Source organism: Panulirus ornatus, chromosome 67 (genome assembly GCF_036320965.1).
Source record: "Panulirus ornatus isolate Po-2019 chromosome 67, ASM3632096v1, whole genome shotgun sequence".
NCBI lineage: Eukaryota > Metazoa > Arthropoda > Malacostraca > Decapoda > Palinuridae > Panulirus > Panulirus ornatus.
Window position 1 is genome coordinate 9,668,634 of NC_092290.1, and position 22,307 is coordinate 9,690,940.

The following is a 22,307-nucleotide window of genomic DNA, read 5'->3' on the forward strand; positions in this document are numbered from 1 at the left end:
TTTCATGTTATTTGAAATGTAAAGCTCCATATGGATTATAAGTTGAATTGTTGATACAATGAACTACTATGCTCTCATTAGATACTGAAGCAATATAAGAAATTGCTTCACTGTCACAACTTTATGTATCATTGTTCATAACCATAACTGTATGTGGAGCAAATCCAAAAAGCTGTAAATCATCTTTACTAAAATATCTTGCCCAGCTCCATGTGACAGTGTAGCTATAATGATCTGAACTTTGCCTTTCCCAATTCTGTATGTTTATTGATCACTACTGATGGTGGCCAAGCTTTTATCAGATAATTTGAAAGGGAGAAGAAACACATAAAGGGGAATTTATTTATACAGCATAAAGAATGTAAGGAAGGATATATATATACGTCCACACACGCAAATATACATACCTACACAGCTTTCCATGGTTTACCCCAGACGCTTCACATGCCCTGATTCAATCCACTGACAGCACGTCAACCCCGGTATACCACATCGATCCAATTCACTCTATTCCTTGCCCTCCTTTCACCCTCCTGCATGTTCAGGCCCTGATCACACAAAATCTTTTTCACTCCATCTTTCCACCTCCAATTTGGTCTCCCACTTCTCCTCGTTCCCTCCACCTCCGACACATATATCCTCTTGGTCAATCTTTCCTCACTCATTCTCTCCATGTGCCCCAACCATTTCAAAACACCCTCTTCTGCTCTCTCAACCACGCTCTTTTTATTTCCACACCTCTCTCTTACCCTTACGTTACTTACTCGATCAAACCACCTCACACCACACATTGTCCTCAAACATCTCATTTCCAGCACATCCATCCTCCTGCGCACAACTCTATCCATAGCCCACGCCTCGCAACCATACAACATTGTTGGAACCACTATTCCTTCAAACATACCCATTTTTGCTTTCCGAGATAATGTTCTCGACTTCCACACATTCTTCAAGGCTCCCAAGGATTTTCGCCCCCTCCCCCACCCTATGATCCACTTCCGCTTCCATGGTTCCATCCGCTGCCAGATCCACTCCCAGATATCTAAAACACTTTACTTCCTCCAGTTTTTCTCCATTCAAGCTTACCTCCCAATTGACTTGACCCTCAACCCTACTGTACCTAATTACCTTGCTCTTATTCACATTTACTCTTAACTTTCTTCTTCCACACACTTTACCAAACTCAGTCACCAGCTTCTGCAGTTTCTCACATGAATCAGCCACCAGCGCTGTATCATCAGCGAACAACAACTGACTCACTTCCCAAGCTCTCTCATCCCCAACAGACTTCATACTTGCCCCTCTTTCCAAAACTCTTGCATTCACCTCCCTAACAACCCCATCCATAAACAAATTAAACAACCATGGAGACATCACACACCCCTGCCGCAAGTAATGTAAGCCATGGAAAGTTCACAATAATTTACTGCACTGTCATTATCTTAGATGATGGTGGATGGTGTTGCCACCAGGCCCGTTTTAACAATATCATTTTTTCATACTTAGCCATTTCCCACGTTAAAGAGGTAGCACCAGGAACAGATGAAGCAAGGCCACATCTGCTCACATCGATTCTTTGCCTGTCATGTGCAATGCACCAAAACCATAGCTCCCTATCCAAAAACCTTTCCATGGTTTACCCCGGAAGCTTCACATGCCCTGATTCAGTCTATTATCAACACATCAAACCCAGTATACCACACTGTTCCAGTTTACTCTATCCTGCGAATGTTCCAGTTCACTCTATCCTGCATATGTTCCAGTTCACTCTATCCTGTGTATGTTCCAGTTCACTCTATCCTGTGTACGCGATTCATCCTCTTGCATGTTCAGGGCCTGATCACTCAAAGTCTTCTTCACTTCATCCTTCCATCTCCAATTTGGTCTTCCCATGTTCCAGTTCACTCTATCCTGTGTACACGGTTCATCTTCCTGCTTGTTCAGGCCCTGATTGCTCAAAATCTTTTCCTCTCCATCCTTCCATCTCCAATTTGGTCTCCTCGTTCTCCTCATCCCAGTGGTAGGGGAGGTAGAATTCTACCTCCATATTCCCTGTGAGTTGTACATGGCGACTAAGTGTGGTGGAAGCAAGGGGCTGAAACCCCCACCTCTTGTATTTCAGTTTCTAAAAGAGGGAACAGAAGGTATTTTACTACTTTAAATATTAATGAACTTACTATTATTTTGCTTTTATTTCATAATTATTGAAATACATACAAATACTTTATAACATACATAATTTCATATACAAAAGCAGAAGTACGGAAATTTTGTGTAGGGTGGCAACATACAATCAGACCATAAATTACTTTTATCCATTCGGGTTCAAACAATGTTATGACAAACTGAAGTAAAATTCTAAACAAAACTCTTGCATCTGGCTCCACTCTGAAAGCAGTGCATTTCGGAAATATATGGAGCCATCTGTAACGGTGTTCCTGTTACCTGCCATAATACAATGATGTAGCAATCATGCTTACCAACCTTATCAAAATGACAAAGAGAGGTAGTGTTCAATTTGATATCCATCACACCCAAAGGTAAAAATCACTTAGATTCTGATTGTACACAAACTGTGTAAACCTCCTCCTCTCATGCCTGGAGGGCATCTGAACATATGGCCTGTCAAAGAATTCAGTACTCATATGCTCTACTTAGCCTTGGAATTGTGACGTGAAATCTTGATTTATATAGATGAGACAAAATGAGTGTAAATTCTTCCCAAGTAATCAAACAAACACACCTGTGTGGTAATGGGTTCACATCCCTGATCATAAGTTAACAAGGCACTACATGGGTTCAAATCCTTGGCCCAGTGGTCAGCCAATCCAAAATTTCATCCCCTTGTAAGTGGATGATAAATGGATACCTGGCTTAGGCTGGTGTGTGTTTGTATACATATACACGAGTAAAGACAAAGTCTATAGATGCAAAGTTAAGACACGGGACAATCTAACTGTCTCCGATGCCCAGCAAAGGAGTCTCCATAACTGGTGAACTCCAGTGCTACTTCTTAGCCTTTAGTGCCTCATCCTTAACAGGCCAACGGTTGAGGGCAACTCTAGCACAGTGTGTTCAGAGGCTCCTACCTAATGCTTCCACCTAATATTCCTACTAATTACTTGTACCTTAATGTTTCTGTCTAATGCTCCTGCCTAATGTTCTTACCTAATACTATCTATTGCTCCAACCATTTTGCCAAAAGGCAAGGCAAGTGCACAGTGCTAACTGCAGGAATTTCTAGAGTCATGAAGAATGAGTTCTGTGAATTTAGTGGTGAAGTTTTATGTGTGACAAGGAAAGACTGTTGTTTGCGGACAGAATACCAAAAGTCCATGTGTGGGTGAGGCAGAAAGAAAAGACAACTTCCTGGGTCAGAAGAGTGCAACTTGACAACCACTAAAGTGCTGGCTCTTTATACAGCTATCCCTAACCCTCCTGATATCCAGACAGGAAGTACTAGTAATACCTCCCTGGTCAGTGGGTGCCTACCAACTGCTACCTAACATGGGGCAACACAAGTGTAAAACTCTCCCGATAACATAAAAATAGTAATCACACACAAACAGACTGCACCTCATCTTCCTGCTACAGGAACCCCTTCCTGGGGCAGTGCAAAACCATAGGTTGATTGTGGTGATGTTGTAAATGAGTATTGTTTCATATGTCTGGTGACATGGTGTTCAAGACAGTAAGGAGGGTGGCTGTTTAGGTCATTCCAGTGTATATGTTTTGTCAGTATTATGATTGTTGGGTGAGGGGTATCTGTGAGTCTTAAAAAAAAAAATAGTAACTGAAATGTGACGTAGGAGTAACCTTTTTATTTCTAATTGGGAGTTGGTAGTTAACTATGAAGAGGTTTGGATGAGAAGGATCTAGTGCTTTTGCAAAGAGCTGGGTGCCAAGAATTCTTAGGAAGACTGTATTTAAAAAAAAATAAAGTTGAAGTGAGCCACAGAGTAGGTAAGGGGTCAAAGGACTTTGGTGCACAAACGAGTGTGAAAGGAAGGTCACTGTCTTTTAAAGATGGGTATGTTTGACAGTATAGTAGTTCTGTCAGTGCCATATGAATTTGAAGCATTTGCCATTGACAGAAATATAAAGGACAGGATGAATGCGTTAAAAATTAAATGTTTAAGGACAGAATATGGCATAAGGAGGGTTAATCAAATAAGAAATAATTGTGTAAGAAAGAGGTGCAGTAGTAAGGGAGGCATGGAAGAAAGAGCTGAAAAGGGTGTGCTGAAATGATTTGGACATATGGAGATGAGGAGTGAGGAAAGGATGACTAAGAGGGTAAACAAGGAAAATGGGTAAACTAAGGAGGAAGTGGAAGGACAGAATGGAAGATGCTTTGATATTAAGGCTCAGGGCCTGAACATGCTGGAAGGTATCATGCATGCAAGGGATTGAGCAAATTGGAGCAATGTGGTTTAGAGGGGATGAAGGGATGCCACTGGGCTGAACCAGGGTATATGAAGTAGTCAAGGGAAACTGGAAGCATCTGTGGAGCCAGGTTGTAGATAAGAGCTCTGGTTTTGGTGCATTATACATGACAGCTAAAATGTGGATTTAAGGGAACAAGGCCATTTCTCTGTCTGTTCCTGGTGCTACCTAACTGATGTGGGAAATGGCAAATATGTATGAAAAATATTCATATTTCATCATTTCCCACATTAGTAAGGTAGCACCCAGAAAAAAACGACTTCATTCGCTCATATCCATTCTGTAACTGTAATGTAATGCACTGGAACCAAAGTTCCTCCCCACAACCAGGCAAAACAGACCTTTCTGTGGTTCCCCCAGCAGCTTCATATGTCCTGGTTCTGTCCACGGACATGTCATTATTTGTATAACACATCACTTTAATTCACTCTACTCCATGTATGCCTTACATCCGTCTGCATGTTCAGGCCCTAAGCACTCAAAATCTATTCCACTCTGTCCTTGGCTTACAAATAGTCAAGCCATGATTGAAAAGCCTCCTTCTGTGAGGCTTTTATCGTCACATGGACAAAGGGGAGTTCAGTCTCGTCAAGGAATTTCTCACTCCAAGGGAATCCACTCCTCTGCTTCTGTTAGGAGCACAGCTCTGAGGCTGCAGGACTCCATAAAAGGGGTCCTGGGGTTGTTTAATTAAATCATTTACTGTACATGATAGCTAGAGAGTGACATGAACAAATGATGCCATTCTTTGCCTCTTCCTGGCACTACCTTATGCATGAACAGCATACAAGTATGGAAAAGATATATGTATAAACTGTCTCCTGTAATTAACAACCTTAATCCGTGTATAGTAGCTTGTTTTACTATTACACTGTTGATATATTAATGACGTCTTCATTCTGCTGTGCAGTTAATGTGTGTGCATATACGTTAATTGTTTTACAAGCCACATTCTCCCAGCGAATATAAATTTGAATAAGTTTGAATGCACTGCACTCAGCTGTGGTTTATTAACAATTTTTACACATGTAAACAATGGTTTAGTATAAATAAACCAATAGAAAAAATCTATGATTTAATTGTTTCTGATGCAGGCAAAAACTATTATGCACAAGCTGATGCCAAAATTAATTGCTTACCAAGAATATTGAGGACACATCAAACTATAAAATAACTGTAACCAGTGCATCAAATACATTCATTATTTAGGCACATCACATTGCATACTGTGCAATGATACTTGTCCATAGGAAATAATGCACTGTAATAAATCAAGGAGGTATGCACAGCATGAACTCTGATTTTAAATATGCATGACTAGACCCCATATTTTTTTCCACATAAAGGTCTCCCTCATCTACTGGGGGATGCTGGTACAAGCAAATTCAGTATGTTTGATACTAGGTATTCATTATATACCGGTGGTTTTTCCCATCTCTTGAAAATTCTGTACTGTATAGAATTAAGTTTCCAAGCATACACTAATAAAGTTTTAATAAAATACTGTATATGTTACTGAATGAACATTCTAACTGACTATACTCTAACAACAATCTGTTGTTTTCACCATGAAGAAAAGCCGAGTGTATGGAACTAGTACACAAAGTTGCAGGCCATTGTATAGCATTATCTCGGTTTCACTATTTCCATGTTTTCTCAATATCTCAAACACAGTTTCTTTTGCCAACTTCTTGGACTTCTTTCTAGGGCATTCTCCACTTGCAAAGGAATTTGGATGCCTTTAGAGTGCCATTCTCAGCATAAGGGTAAAAATCAAGCACAACTTGATTTATTCTCACAAACTGCTTGTGGATACTATGCTGGTGCTCTGGCAGTGCAGATAAAGTTTTCCTGTAATTACCTCTTTTTACTGTACTGGGAAGAAGTTTCACACTTGTGGGGCCCCATCTCTGTAGCATTCTCAACTACCATACAGCCTGTTAGATCTAAATACACTGCCTGTATTAACCAAGTCCTGTCATCATATTCTATTTATCCACCACTAAAAAAATATTTCTTAACAGTTCAAATTTTTTTTCCTTAATTTCATATGTCCCTTGTCGCTCTATCCCTACATTTCTCAAGAAATTTTCAGTATCTGCATCATAAATTTAAGAGCTAAAAGCTTATGACTAGGTCAACCCTTACTCTTTTCTCTTCCAAATTGGACAAATTCAAAGCACCTTACCTTTCACAGTAGCTTATTTCTTTTAATTCTGGTACCATCTTTGTTGCCTTCTTCTGGACCTTCTCAATTGCCTCTTTGTGCTTCCTTAGGAGTTGTATCCAGAACTGAGAAACATTCTCATTTTGGCCTTATGTATATGAGTAGCATGCTAAATATAAGAATGCTATTCTTATATTTGCCAGAAGACAGCTTGTCTCCTTAACACTTCTTCTAAGTCCTTTTCTCACAAAGAATCCTAAAGCTTATTCCCTTCTAGATGCACTGTATGCAAGGAAGAAGAAGTGTGGTGTTATTGTAAACATAAACTTTTTAATGTTCCATTAAACATTTTACTTTGAGTTAGATATACTTTGTACACGTAACCATTTCTCATTCATCATCCATGAATGAAACCATTCTTTTGAGTGAGAAAATTTCATTTATCAGCCACTAAAATTAAAACTACATAATTTATTTATTTATTCATTTATTTTGCTTTGTCGCTGTCTCCCGCGTTAGCAGGGGTAGCGCAAGGAAACAGACAAAAGAATGGCCCAACCCACCCACATACACATGTATATACATAGACATCCACACACGCAAATACACATACCTATATATCTCAATGTATACATAGATATAAACACATAGACATATACATATATACACATGTACATAATTCATACTGTCTGCCTTTATTCATTCCCATCGCCACCCCGCCACACATGTAATAACAACCCCCTCCCCCCTCATGTGTGCAAGGTAGTGCTAGGAAAAGACAACAAAGGCCCCATTCGTTCACACTCAGTCTCTAGCTGTCATGTAATAACGCACCGAAACCACAGCTCCCTTTCCACATCCAGGCCCCACAGAACTTTCCATGGTTTACCCCAGACGCTTCACATGCCCTGGTTCAATCCACTGACAGCACGTCGACCCCAGTATACCATATCGTTCCAATTCACTCTATTCCTTGCACGCCTTTCACCCTCCTGCATGTTTAAAAAGTCGGGAAGCAACAGATGCTGGTAACCTCCTAAAGAAAAGCAACATTAAATCCAGAAAAACTGCAGAAAATTAGCTAAGAAGTTTTTAATGGCTTAAACATAACACTAGGAAATGTACAGGGATGACCTAATGAATGCTCAAGATGCATTTCTGGAGAAAGAGCTTTCAGTGGGGTCACTAAAATTTGATATGGCGATACATTCCTGACAGCATTATTTTTTTACCTACATGTACTAAAATTTTAACCTTTAAAGTAATCCTTTCTTCATCATTTTTGGAGTATTTTCAGCACTATCATTTACAAACCTCTTTCTAGAAATTATGGGTAAAGATAATTCACAAATGTTTAAAGTGAGGGAGCTATAATTGTCCCAAAGTCCCAAAGTGCTCTACATAGGCCACTTGTAATTCACTGAGCAAACAAACAAAAATAGAGAATGTAACCCATTCATTTGAATTAGTAACTTCTGAATACATTACAGAACTGGAAAAAAGCTAAGAGGTCCAGAGAAAGTCAACATGATTACAAAGAAATGCCAAAAACCTACTAGTGAATCAGCTTTCAACCAGGTACCCCTATAGTATTGCATGTGAGGCAAGCAACTGCTTGATGCACAACCCCTGGGAGGGTAATGAGGCAAGAATTTATTTGTTCACTGGTAGACAGGCACCTACAAGTGTCAAACACATGAATGTGAAAGAAATTCTCCCTAACAGTCGATTCTTCTTCTGTCAATGATAATAAATCACCAAAATATCATATGTATGTTCTTTAATGACCACTTTTTATGCATCATTTTATACTGCTCTCCTTCCTTTTCCACATATTCAGCAGTGAAATTAAGTCTGTAAAAAGTAATAATAATGAGACACAAACCAGTGCAGAAACGTGAATTAAATGTAAAAACTGTAATAAAAGATATGCAGTGATGAGCCAATGCTACTTAGATTCTACCAACACTGAAAGCGAGGTAAATAAAAGTGGAATTGTTGAAAGAGCTACAGTAACCTATAAAGGATCTGAGAAATTTTAGTAATCTGTGGAAAAAGGGAGAAACAAACACAAGGAATAGATGCTAATGTGATGGTCATTACGAGTTCGTGCATATACAAACATAATTCTACAGTTTTGGACATTTTATGGAATATAATTTTCAGTTAACTCCTTTAAATACCTTCAGAAGTGAAATCAGTGTTCACTTTATTCATTCATGCTTTCTGACTGTTTTAATCCTTTTTCGTGGGTTTTTTTTGGATAACCTTATTATATTTCTATACCCAAAGTATACATTTACTAATAAATTTACTGCACTGGTATTAATGTTATTTTGTTCACATTTTTGGGTCTGATTACGAAACAAGTTTGTTCCAAAACATTAGCCAATAAAGATGTTCATTACATGGTGTTTTTCATTATTGTACAACTGAACTTAGCACGCAGCAAGTCTAATATCAATAAACATAAACATTATCAGTAATTTAACATGCTTTTTCTATTTCTTATTTCTTATCACCTTGTTTATCAAGGTTTCATCAATATTCTCAAAAAACTTTCTTACGCTTCTTGATGAGTATACAATGCCTATTTCTTTTCAAATATATGGGTGTCATTGTTTATCAAGGTTTCAGTAATACTCTCCAAGACAAGGCTTCAAAATTAATACTATTTGATTTAAGAAAGCACTAAGTTATTCATGTGTAAATAAGCAAACTATACAAATAAGCATCATGTGGTAATGGCATCACACACCATTCCTCCAAAGGTTCATTGTGATACCCAAAAGCAGATTTTTTACATTTTAGTATCTCTCTGTTTACTATATTTTATTTGTTATTCTCATCGTTACTAATTCAAAATGTCTAATTTTTTCAAACATATATTACTGTCATTTATCAAGGTTTAGTTCTTATTCTCTAACTGATAATTAATAAATTTTGGAGATCTTTATTTTTTATTTTACTCTCCAAGACAAGGCTTCAAAATTAATACTATTTGATTTAAGAAAGCACTAAGTTATTCATGTGTAAATAAGCAAACTATACAAATAAGCATCATGTGGTAATGGCATCACACACCATTCCTCCAAAGGTTCATTGTGATACCCAAAAGCAGATTTTTTACATTTTAGTATCTCTCTGTTTACTATATTTTATTTGTTATTCTCATCGTTACTAATTCAAAATGTCTAATTTTTTCAAACATATATTACTGTCATTTATCAAGGTTTAGTTCTTATTCTCTAACTGATAATTAATAAATTTTGGAGATCTTTATTTTTTAACTTAAAACAGTAATTGTGCATTATTCAGACTACTTACATGGTAAAATCATATGAATAAAAATAACGCAGTACTGGCATCATAAATCTTGCTTCTTAAGAAGCATTTTAATACAAACAGATTTTTCTCTAACGTATATTACCATCTTGTTTAATGCATTTTATTCAACATAAAATTCTTACTTCTTTTCAAATGTAAATTTTGATCAATGTCCATCTAGTTTTCCTGATTTACTCTCTTTTAACAGAAGGGGGTGATTAGTGTGGGAACAAGAACACAAATGGGAGCATCAGTGAGGGGAGCAGAAGTGAGAGTGGTAACAAGTAAAGAGGAAGTGAAGAGGAAATGGAGTGAGCACTTTCAGGGACCATTAAATGTGCTAAATGATAGGGTAGCAGACGCAGGATTCAAAAAACGGAAATGCATGGAGTGAGAGACTCATGGCAAATGGCTTAGATAAAAGACAAGAGATGGTGAAAGCCTTGCACAAGATGAAATGTGGAAAAACAGCTGGAGCAGATGGAACCGTAGATGACAATCAATCGAGGGGGTAAGTGTTGCTGACAGGTTAGTCAGAAACTTCAGTGTATGTATGTCTCAAAGGTAAGGTGCTGGAGTACTAAAAAAAATTCAAGTATTCTGTCATTTTATAAAGGGAAAGGGCCTAAATTAAATGTTTAAACTACAGAGGTATAACTTTGTTGTGTATACCCAATAAGATGTGAGAAAGAATGGGGATTGTGGGAGGGTGATGGCATGTATAGAGCATCAGACTTGGGAGGGACAATATGGGTTCAGAAGTAGAGGGTGAGGACCATGTGATTGCTTTAGAGAATCTGTAAAAGAAATACTATGAAAATGAAATGGATTAGTACGCAGAATTTATGGATCTGGAGAAAGCACATGATACAGATACTTGTGGAAGGTGCCACAAATATATGGTGTGACAGGAAAGCTACCAGAAGCAGTAAGTTTTTGTTGAGAAAGTAAGGTGTGTGAATGAGTAGGAGAAAAGAACAGTGAGTGGTTCCGGGTGAAGGTGGGTCTGCGTCAACGGTGTGTGATCTCACTGTGGCTTTTTGATCTGTTTATGGATGGGGTGATGAGGAAAGTAAATGCCACAGTTTAGGAGAAAGGGGCAATTTTGCAATCAGTTGGGTTGGGGCTGCCTGAAAGGTGAGTCAGTACCTGTTCCCAGATGACACAACTCTTGTGGTGGAACCATGTGAGAAACTGAAGAAGCAGGTGTGTGTTCAGGAGTGTGTGAACTGAAGAATATAAGAATGTGAGTAAAAGTAAGGTAATGAGGTTCAGCAGGTGAGAGAGAGAGAGGTCTATCTGAGGGTGAGTTTGAAGGGAGTGAGCATGGAGGAAGTGGAGTGTTCTACAAACTTGGCAGTGGATGTGACAGTGGATGAATCTATAGGAGATGAAATAAACCATAGGATGGATGTGGGGGTGAAGGCCTGGGTGTAATGAGAAGTGTAAGGGAAGAGAGGTTGCTGTCTGTGAGGGCAAAAACGGGTTTTCTCGATGGTAAAGTCACCCTGACAGTGCTGTGAGGATGCGAGATATGGGCCATTGATGAAGAAGCACAGGAGGAGGAAGATGGGTTGGAAATTAAATGCTTGAAGCCAATATATGGTGTGACGATGGCTGATTTAGTAAGAAAAGATGGGTAAGAATTAGGTGTGGTAGTAAGAAGAGTCTGACGAGGGAGTGCTGAAATGGTCTGGACACAAGGAAGAGAGGCGAGGAAAGACAAAGAGAATACATATTTCAAAAGCACTTTACATCAAGATTTTGTCAATATGAAGGGCAAGCACAGAGTGCTCACCACAGGAATATGTAGGGTTATAAAGAATGAGTTATGAGAGTTATGTGTTGCCAAATGTTGTGAGAGATGAAGTGATTATATGTTTGTGGACTGAAAGCCAGAAGCCCACAAGTAGGTGATGCAGAAAGAAAAGATATCTAATTGTGCCAAAATTGAAACTTGACAGCCATAAAACTCTTGGCTTCCTCCACAGTTAACACTGACCTTCCCAATACCCAGGTGGGTAGTACTGTCAACATACCTCTACAGTTGGTGGCTGCCTAGTGTCTACTACCTCATGGGAGATTAAGGATGAGATGGAAGGATGGAGCAAAAGATGCTTTTGAGTTATTAGAGCCTGAACATAGAGAAAGTGTGAGACATGTATAGGACAGAGTGTTACGTAATTCAATTTTCATGAACACCCATAAGTTTTCTACCAGACTCAAATTCGGTAAAATCCCATGCCAGTCAATGACAAACTCCACTGCACAGTCTTTAAGCTGATCAGTGACTATATTGGTAGTATGGCAGGAACCACATCCTGCTTGAACACTTAGCCTTACACTCTCTGAATGAATCCTGAAGACAGTCACACAGTAGCTCAAGGTAACTATGTCTGTTCATAGTTTCATTCTTTGGCAACAATTAAAGTTCCCACACACCTTAATAACTGAAACATCCCTATACCTTAAGTGAAATGGGGAACTTTACAGTGCTTGCAATATATCACAGCCTGGTCACTTGTACACATGCCCACCACAGCCAACTGTCACAGAAAAGGTGGACTTATCAATCCACCAAACATTTCTGAACTTAGACAAATCCCACACTACATATTTCTCGCAAAAACTGACTATTCTTCTGGTATATATAGGTTAAGAGTGGTTTTGAAAGGAGCCTTCAGCTCATGTATGTAATGTCCTCATGTAAGCAGCACTGCAGTCCTTACTGAAACATCACTGGACAGTGTAGGTTTTTTCTTTTAATTCTTTTGCACTCACTTGTGGATCCTACTGACACTTAAGAACATTCAGAGTACAGAGAGTTCTTTCTGACCTTCCCAGGACTTCACATGGGCTGACGTAGCAGTACTGCTATCAATAAATTTTTTCACCCGTCGTTGTCTTGATCCCAAGCTCACACCAGCAATACTAAAAAATTTCATTAAATGGCTTATTTCCCTTGTAAAGCGCAACTACAGAAGCTATTTTGTCACTTATAAGGAGGGTATTGCCAACTATAGTAGGTGGTAGAGGTACATAAAGAGAAAAACAAAGAAAATCCAGAGCATCAGTGGGAAGGACAGCAAAACACTCCCCAGCTACTGAGGTGGGCATATATGGTACGCCAGTACATCATGTAGTTGCCAATGCATACTAGAAAGCACCAACTTCAAAGGTGAACATCAACACTGTTTTAGGAGGGGTAATGCGATCTGTATCACTAGAATTGCCGTGGGCTCGCTAACGCCAACTTCTTCGGCAGGCATTGTATTTGCACCACCTTAGTCACAACAACAATTTGCAGATGATTCTCTGAATTATCTGTATGCCTTCTAATTTTTACTACACTAATCTGCGAGTTTCTGATATCTTCCACTTTCACAAACAGCCTTGAAAGTACCCAGTGGCCTGTTGCTCTTTTATTTCCTTTGCGCTGGTGGCTGATTCATGTGAGAAACTGCAGAAGCTGGTGACTGAGTTTGGTAAAGTGTGTGGAAGAAGAAAGTTAAGAGTAAATGTGAATAAGAGCAAGGTTATTAGGTACAGTAGGGTTGAGGGTCAAGTCAATTGGGAGGTGAGTTTGAATGGAGAAAAACTGGAGGAAGTGAAGTGTTTTAGATATCTGGGAGTGGATCTGGCAGCAGATGGAACCATGGAAGCAGAAGTGGATCATAGGGTGGGGGAGGGGGCGAAAATTCTGGGGGCCTTGAAGAATGTGTGGAAGTCGAGAACATTATCTCGGAAAGCAAAAATGGGTATGTTTGAAGGAATAGTAGTTCCAACAATGTTGTATGGTTGCGAGGCGTGGGCTATGGATAGAGTTGTGCGCAGGAGGATGGATGTGCTGGAAATGAGATGTTTGAGGACAATGTGTGGTGTGAGGTGGTTTGATCGAGTGAGTAACGTAAGGGTAAGAGAGATGTGTGGAAATAAAAAGAGCGTGGTTGAGAGAGCAGAAGAGGGTGTTTTGAAGTGGTTTGGGCACATGGAGAGGATGAGTGAGGAAAGATTGACCAAGAGGATATATGTGTCGGAGGTGGAGGGAGCAAGGAGAAGAGGGAGACCAAATTGGAGGTGGGAAAGATGGAGTGAAAAAGATTTTGTGTGATTGGGGCCTGAACATGCAGGAGGGTGAAAGGAGGGCAAGGAATAGAGTGAATTGGAGCGATTTGGTATACCGGGGTTGACGTGCTGTCAGTGGATTGAATCAAGGCATGTGAAGCGTCTGGGGTAAACCATGGAAAGCTGTGTAGGTATGTATATTTGCGTGTGGACGTACGTATATACATGTGTATGGGGGTGGGTTGGGCCATTTCTTTCGTCTGTTTCCTTGCGCTACCTCGCAAATGCGGGAGACAGCGACAAAGTATTAAAAAAAAAAAAAAAAAACCTTTGTATTTTGACCAGTCTCCTGAACAGTTATTGCATAAGCAATATTAACCATGGGTTGGAAAGTGTGTACACAAGTTAATCTTTTTTTTTGTAAGCTTCTGATGAAAATTCTTTATGTTCCAACCAGTTTTCTGGGTTAGGTGATTCTATTAACCCCAAAGTGGGAAGAGCAACCTTGGTTCAAGTGGCTGCTGCAGTTATGCAATTCCCATTTGAATCCTCAATTTCTTGAAGCATCTCCAAAGCCAAGAAGATTTGCATTTTCAATTCTCTACACCTTGCTTTTCTCATATAAATCTAAAAACGAATGTTCAGGTAGAACGTAACAGATGATCATTTCTATAATATTCAACCTTTTACTTATAGACAATACCTTCAGTCTCGAAGTCCTTTCAAACCTTGCTAGAAGAATCTAACAAAAGTGACTGAAGCATTGCATTTAGAATTTTTCACTAGCCCCTTTCACAATAAGGATAAAGAGCTGAAACAAGCAAAAATTTTCTTATTTGCATGCCCTTTTGAGAGGTTTAACGTTAATCTGTCTGGCCTTGTATGGGATAGACTGCTCTGATATTTTTTGGAGGAGAGCAACTGCTTCTTCATACCAGACGAAGTGGGATCTATCTAGTGTCTTAAATCTTTCACCATACTAGACGAAATGTGATCTATCCAGTGTCTTAAATCTTTCACAGTCCAAAATATTTATGAGCAATATGGTTCTGCAGTCTCCATAAAAACTCATTTCCCTATAGCCTTCAGTTCTGGAAGAAGAATTTGTAAGATTATTACTGTCTAGGGGCAAGAATCTATTACAATAAGGATTTGTTAATGTGTGTAAATCACACCAAATCTGCAGTTCCTGGACAAAAATTAACACTTGTCAAGTTTAGATATATCTCTGTCAAAATCCTTGGGGAATTTCCTCTGGAGCATCACACATATGTCCAATAAAAACATCCAAAAGTTTCTTTGGTCTCATCAATGACTTTCAAGGAGAACATCTTTTTGTTCTGCGAGGACCTTTGAAGCCTTGCTCAGAAAGAAGCATTCTGGGTTAGATCAAGAACTGGGCCTGCTAACATAACCTGGTTTGCCTGCTAGACCCCACAATGTCAGGAAGTTGGTTTCTATCCTAGCCTTCCTCAGGAACCTTTCACTGAAAGAGGTCAACAACAGGGGTTTCTGACATTCACTAAACACCTTATTTCTCCTGTGTAGCACTAGGTGTCACCTGCATGAACCCCATATCCACTCTCAAAGGTAAATTTCTCCAGCTGTCCTCTTAGCCACTATGGTCTCTGATAGTCAATTTTTTTCCCTCAACCTTCCTCTAAGAGGGCTTGCCCTTACTACTCATAGGCTATTCAACTGCCTGAAGAGATATCATAAATGTGTGACAGGCTAAAACCACTAGAATGATAGCCACCAAAGGAAAGGCCAAATTCATGTGAATTCCGTCTGTCTTAATAAGGAGTAAGAGGGTTCTATCCTCCTCCAAACCATGTTATCACTCAATAACTCATGGGGCCCCAGTTTGGAAAGAAAAGGTTCTTAATTCTTTGAAACTGAAGCTTTTAGTCAAAGACAATAAATTCTTTTAAACTTTGTAAACAATCAAACTTTATAAGAAACACCACATTGCATGGCACCAGAGGCTTCACTTCCATATGTTCACTGCATTACCCACAAGATTTTATTCCTTGTGAACAGTGCCCACAAAAACACTTTGTCTGCCTCCCCATACATTTTCAAAAGCAATGTCACACTTACATCTGATTACTTTGTTATCTCTCTCCTTTGACCTTGACTATCATCTAAAGACATCTAGGTCCATGTCTTTGGTCCATAGAGTCTTGATCTCCTGCATGTGGCATGGCACTGATGACGTGTTGCAGGAAGCAGCCACCTGATCGTGCATTCTGAGTGCCCACATTTTCTTGCTTCTGGGTGAGAATTCGGTATTTCTCATCCTTAGAAAAGTAAGAGCCAACCATCTTGAAGCCCAGATGGAAGAAATAAAGTCCCTGACAAAATTCCTCATTTGAAGGGGCAGCAGCCTGTAAGAGTAAAGAAAGTACATAGGCCACATTTTTTCACTCTCAGTCTTTAGCTGTCATGTATAATGCATCGAAACCACACCTCCCTTTCCACATCCAGGCCCTACAAAAGTTTCTATGGTTTACCCCAGACGCTTCACATACCCTGGTTCAACCCACTGACAGCACGTTGACCCCAGTATACCACATCGTTCTAATTCACTCTATTCCTTGCAAGCCTTTCACCCTCCTGCATGTTCAGGCCCCAATCGCTCACAATCTTTTTCACTCCAACCTTCTACCTCCAATTTGGTTTCCCACTTCTCATTCTTTCCACCTCTGACACATACATCCTCTTTGTCAATCTTTCCTCACTCATTCTCTCCATGTGACCAAAGCATTTCAATACACCTTCTTCTACTCTCTCAACCACACACTTTTTATCACCACACATCTCTCTTACCCCTTCATTACTTACTCAATCAAACCACCTCACACCACACATTGTCCTCAAACATCTCATTTCCAACACATCCACCCTCCTCCACACAACCCTAACTATAGCCCATGCCTCGCAACCACATAACATACCCATTTTTGCTTTCCGAAATAATGTTCTCACCTTCCACACATTCTTCAACACTCACAGAACCTCGCCCCCTCCCCCATCCTGTGACTCACTTCCGCTTCCATGGTTCCATTGCTGCCAAATCCACTCCCAGACATCTAAAACACTTCACTTCCAGTTTTTCTCCATTCAAACTTACCTCCCAAATGACTTGTCCCTCAACCCTACTGTACCTAATAACCTTGCTCTTATTCACATTTACTCTCAGCTTTCTTCTTTCACACACTCTACCAAACTCAGTCACCAGCTTCTGCACTTTCTCACACGAATCAGCCACCAGCACTGTATCATCAGCGAACAACAACTGACTCACTTTCCAAGCCCTCTCATCCACAACAGACTGCATACTTGCCCCTCTTTCCAAAACTCTTGCATTCACCTCCCTAACAACCCCATCCATAAACAAATTAAACAACCATGGAGACATCACACACCCCTGCCACATACCAACATTTACTGAGAACCACTCACTTTCCTCTTTTCCTACTCGTACACATACCTTACATCCTCGATAAAAGCTTTTCACTGATTCTAGCAACTTGCCTCCCACACCATATATTCTTAATACCTTCCAGAGAGCATCTCTATCAACACTTTCATATGCCCTCTCCAGATCCATGAATGCTACATACAAATCCATTTGTTTTTCTAAATATTTCTCACATACATTCTTCAAAGCAAACACCGGATCCACACATCCTCTACCACTTCTGAAACCACACTGCTCTTCCCCAATCTGATGCTCTGCACATGATCACCTTCTCAATCAATACCCTCCCATATAATTTCCCAGGAATACTCAATAAACTTATACCTCGGTAATATGAACACTCACCTTCATCCCCTTTGCCTTTGTACAATGGCACTATGCATGCATTCCGCCAATCCTCAGGTACTTCACCATGAGCCATTCATACAATGAGTATCCTCACCAACCAGTCAACAACACAGTCACCCCCTTTTTTTAATAAATTCCACTGCAATACCATCCAAACCCACTCCCTTGCCGGCTTTCATCTTCCACAAAGCTTTCACTCCCTCTTCTTTGTTTACCAAATCATTCTCCCTGACCCTCTCATTTCACACACCACCTCGACCAAAACACCCTATATCTGCCACTCTATCATAATTTGAGCACCCACTCTTATCCCCTTTGCCTTTGTACAACGGCACTATGCAAGCATTCCGCCAGTCCTCAGGCACCTCACCATGAGTCATACATACATTAACTAACCTTACCAACCAGTCAACAATACAGTCACCCCCCTTTTTCAATAAATTCCACTGCAATACCATCCAAACCCGCCGCCTTGCCCACTTTCATCTTCTGCAAAGCTTTTACTACCTCTTCTCTGTTTACCATATCATTCTCCCTAACCCTCTCAATTTGAACGCCATCTCGACCAAAACACCCTATATCTGCCACTCTATCATCAAACACATTCAACAAACCTTCAAAATACGTGTACATGTAGGAAGAGAAGAAAGTGATTGGTTCTCAGTGAATGTTGGTTTGTGGCAGGGGTGTGTGATGTCTCCATGGTTGTTTAATTTGTTTATGGATGGGGTTGTTAGAGAGGTAAATGCAAGTTTTGGAAAGAGGGGTAAGTATGCAGTCTGTTGTGGATGAGAGAGCTTGGGAAGTAAGTCAGTTGTTTGCTGATGATACAGTGCTGGTGGCTGATTTGGGTGAGAAACTGCAGAAGCTGGTGACTGAGTTTGGTAAAGTGTGTGAAAGAAGAAAGCTGAGAGTAAATGTGAATAAGAGCAAGATTATTAGGAACAGTAGGGCTGAGGGACAAGACAATTGGGAGGTAAGTTTGAATTGAGAAAAACTGGAGGAAGTGAAGTGTTTCAGATATCTGGGAGTGGATTTGGCAGCGGATGGAACCATGGAAGCAGAAGTGAATCACAGGGTGGGGGAGGGGATGAAAGTTCTGAGAGCGTTGAAAAATGTGTGGAAGTCGAGAACGTTATGTTGGAAAGCAAAAATGGGTATGTTTGAAGGAATAGTGGTTCCAACAATGTTATATGGTTGCGAGGCATGGGCTAAAGAGAGTTGTGTGGAGGAGGGTGGATGTGCTGGAAATGAGATGTCTAAGAACAATATATGATGGAGGTGGTTTGATCGAGTAAGTAGTGAAAGGGTAAGAGAGATGTGTGATAATAAAAAGAGTGTGGTTGAGAGAGCAGAAGAGGGTGTTTTGAAATGGTTTGGTCACAAGGAGAGAACGAGTGAGGAAAGATTGACAAAGAGGATATATGTGTCAGAGGTGGAGGGAATGGGGAGAAGTGGTAGACCAAACTGGAGGTGGAAAGATGGAGTGAAAAAGATTTTGAGTGATCAGGCCCTGAACATGCAGGAGGGTGAAAGGCGTGCAAGGAATAGAGTGAATTGGAACGATGTGGTATACCAGGTCGATGTGCTGTCAATGGAGTGAACCAGGGAATGTGAGGTGTCTGGGGTAAACCATGGAAAGTTTTGTGAGGCCTGGATGTGGAAAGGGAGCTGTGGTTTCAGTGCATTATTCATGACAGCTAGAGACTGAGTGTGAACAAATGTGGCCTTTTGTTGTCTTTTCCTAGTGCTACCTTGCACACATGCGGGGGGAGAGGGTTGTCATTTCATGTGTGGCGGGGTGGCTACGGGAATGAATAAGGGCAGACAGCATGAATTATGTACATGTGTATATATGTATGTCTCTGTGCGTAGATATATGTATACGTGGAGATGCATAGGTATGTATATATATGTGTATGTGGGTGGGTTGGACCATTCTTTCATCTGTTTCCTTACGGTACCTCGCTAACTCGGGAGACAGCGACAAAGTATAATATAACAATAATATATATCATATATATATATATATATATATATATATATATATATATATATATATATATATATATATTCACTGTACCTGATGTATTCTGCTGTGGCATATCAAGAAACTTGAAAATTTGCAATGTAATTCTCAACATACCTGTCTACGATCATTTATACCCCTGGTATCATAATGTATGTATCTAACACCTCTGTATGTATCTGTAACACCTCTGAAGTGCAAATATGAATAACACACCTATAATACAAAATTAGGATTATCTGGGCAGGACATCTGAAGACTTTACACAGCATTACAAACTGTCTCCACAAATTTCCAGAAACATCATACAGAATCAAGTTCTTCAAGTGTTCACTTGGTACACAACTGACCATAGCTGTTGACATTAGATAATTTTATCCATCACTTGTTTTCTATCCTAAATTTTCCTTTTTATGTAAAAAATTCTTCAGCGTATTTGCTTAATTATCTGAGAGGGCAAAAATGGGCATGTTTGAAGTATTGGTGGTCCCAACAATATGATGCTGATGTGAGGCATGGGCTATAGAGGGGGCTGTGCAAAGGAGGGTTGATGGGTTGGAAGTGAAGTGTTTAAGGACAATATGTGGGGTGAAGTGATTTGATTGATTAAGGGGTGAAGGGGTGAGAGAGGGGTGTGGTAATAAAAGAAGCAAGGTTGTGAAAGCAGATGAGGGTGTGCTGGAATGGTTGAGACATGGAGAGAATGCGTGCAGAAAGGTTGACAAAGAGGATTTACATGTCAGAAGTGGAGGGAATAACGAGAATAGGGAGACCAAGTTGGGGATGGAAGGATGGAATAAAAAAATTTTAAGCGACTGTGGCATGAACATGCATGGGATAAAGTGAATTAAAACAATGTGGTATACTGGGATAAACGTGCTATCAATGGGCTGAAACAGATTATGGGACACGTCCAGGGTAAACCAAGTAAAGGTCTGTGGTGCCTGATTGTGGATAGGGAGCTGTAGTTTTGATGCATCGCACATAACAGTTAGAGAATGGGCATAAGAGGATATGGCCTTTCTTCATCTGTTCCTGGCGCTACCTTGCTAACACAGGAAACAGTGATCAAATATAAAAGAAAAAGGAAAAAGTATTTGGTCAAGATTCATTATATGTTTTTAAACCAGAATTTCTGCAAATCTTACTCTAAGATAAAAAAAATGCCCAATCAGGAAATTTCATATATAATTAGTTGTCTTGGCTCATAACAGCCAGTCCAGTAACTACTACAATTTAACTGCAATTAAGATTGTCACTTAGAAGAAAGCATTTAATTTCCACAAGTCTTTTAGTCTTCACAGTCACACCCATACAAGGAACAAGGCAAAGGTAAGATTATTGAAATTAAACCAATTGCAACTACAGAAACAAACTAAATCTGGCCCTAGTGAGGACACAGGAGGTTACATATATGCAATCAAATGTTGCATACTCTTCACTATCCATCGTACACAGCATCCACAAAAAACCTTGTCTACCTCATCATACATTTTCACAGATGATATAACTTATATTTGTGTACTTTGGCATCTCTTTTGGCCATAAGTACTATCTGTAAACATCTGGGCATGGAATTAGCAGGTACCTGAAGTATTCTAGGTCCATGTTCTGGGTCTTGGGGCCAAAGGGTTTTAATATCCAGAATGAGGCTAGCCATTGATGAGGTGCTGCAGGAAGCAAATTTCTGGCTGTGCATCCAGAATGCCCAGCATGCTTTCAAGTCTCTCAGGTTCCTAAATTTTCTTTCTTTCACCAAGAATTCATGCTTTCTCCTTAGGTAAGAGCCAACCATTGTAAAGTGCAGATGGAAAAAACAGAGCCCAGAAGTGAAATTCACAAAATGAAGTGGCAGCCTTGAAAAGTAAAAAAGAACATCCTTCCCTCAAGATCGACTGAGGTGGGCTCCTGGTGCTCACAATGGTAGAAACACTAGTCTCATCAACCAAATGTACAGTGATTTCACCCTGAAAGCATCACATGCTTGTACCAATAAACCTTAATTGTTAATCACCTTTGAAAATGTATGGGGGGGTGGACAATGCTTTTATGAACACTGGAAGACTGATATGTTACTTCTTATGCTTTCGAAAGCCTTGCTGCAAGGCCAAATGACTGGTAAAACATACCCTGCATTCCTGGGAAAAAGGCTCAAATATCACTTCAAGAAAGACTAAGTCAACCCAATCACATAACAGTGTCTGTACTCAGGGATCATAGATGAATTATAGTCATTCAAATATAAAAGGTGAGTGAATATAAAAGGTCTAGAAGGAAGCCCTAAAACAAAATGGTGTAGTAGAAAATTTGAGCAAAAGGTATATAGTACCGAAAGGATTTCATGTCAGCCCAACACAGAGAGCAGCCTAATGTTTCCCATAGAAATTATGGCAAATAAACTTACTATATATAAGCTGGAATTAATTTTCAGGATCAGCAAG

At 39.8% G+C, this 22,307-nt stretch overlaps 1 long non-coding RNA gene across 4 annotated transcripts in view; it reads right to left on the reverse strand.

Annotated features, from left to right (window-relative positions):
* Positions 1 to 91: 91 nt before the first annotated feature.
* LOC139747127 (uncharacterized) overlaps positions 92 to 22,307 on the reverse strand; it is a 39,792-nt gene continuing 17,576 nt past the window's right edge. For all 4 annotated transcript variants that reach the window (XR_011712320.1, XR_011712322.1, XR_011712321.1 and 1 more), the window contains 2 exons: positions 6,635 to 6,895; positions 92 to 2,125 (listed from right to left, as the gene is read on the reverse strand). This is a non-coding gene — a long non-coding RNA (uncharacterized lncRNA). The remainder of the gene's footprint in view (positions 2,126 to 6,634; positions 6,896 to 22,307) is intronic.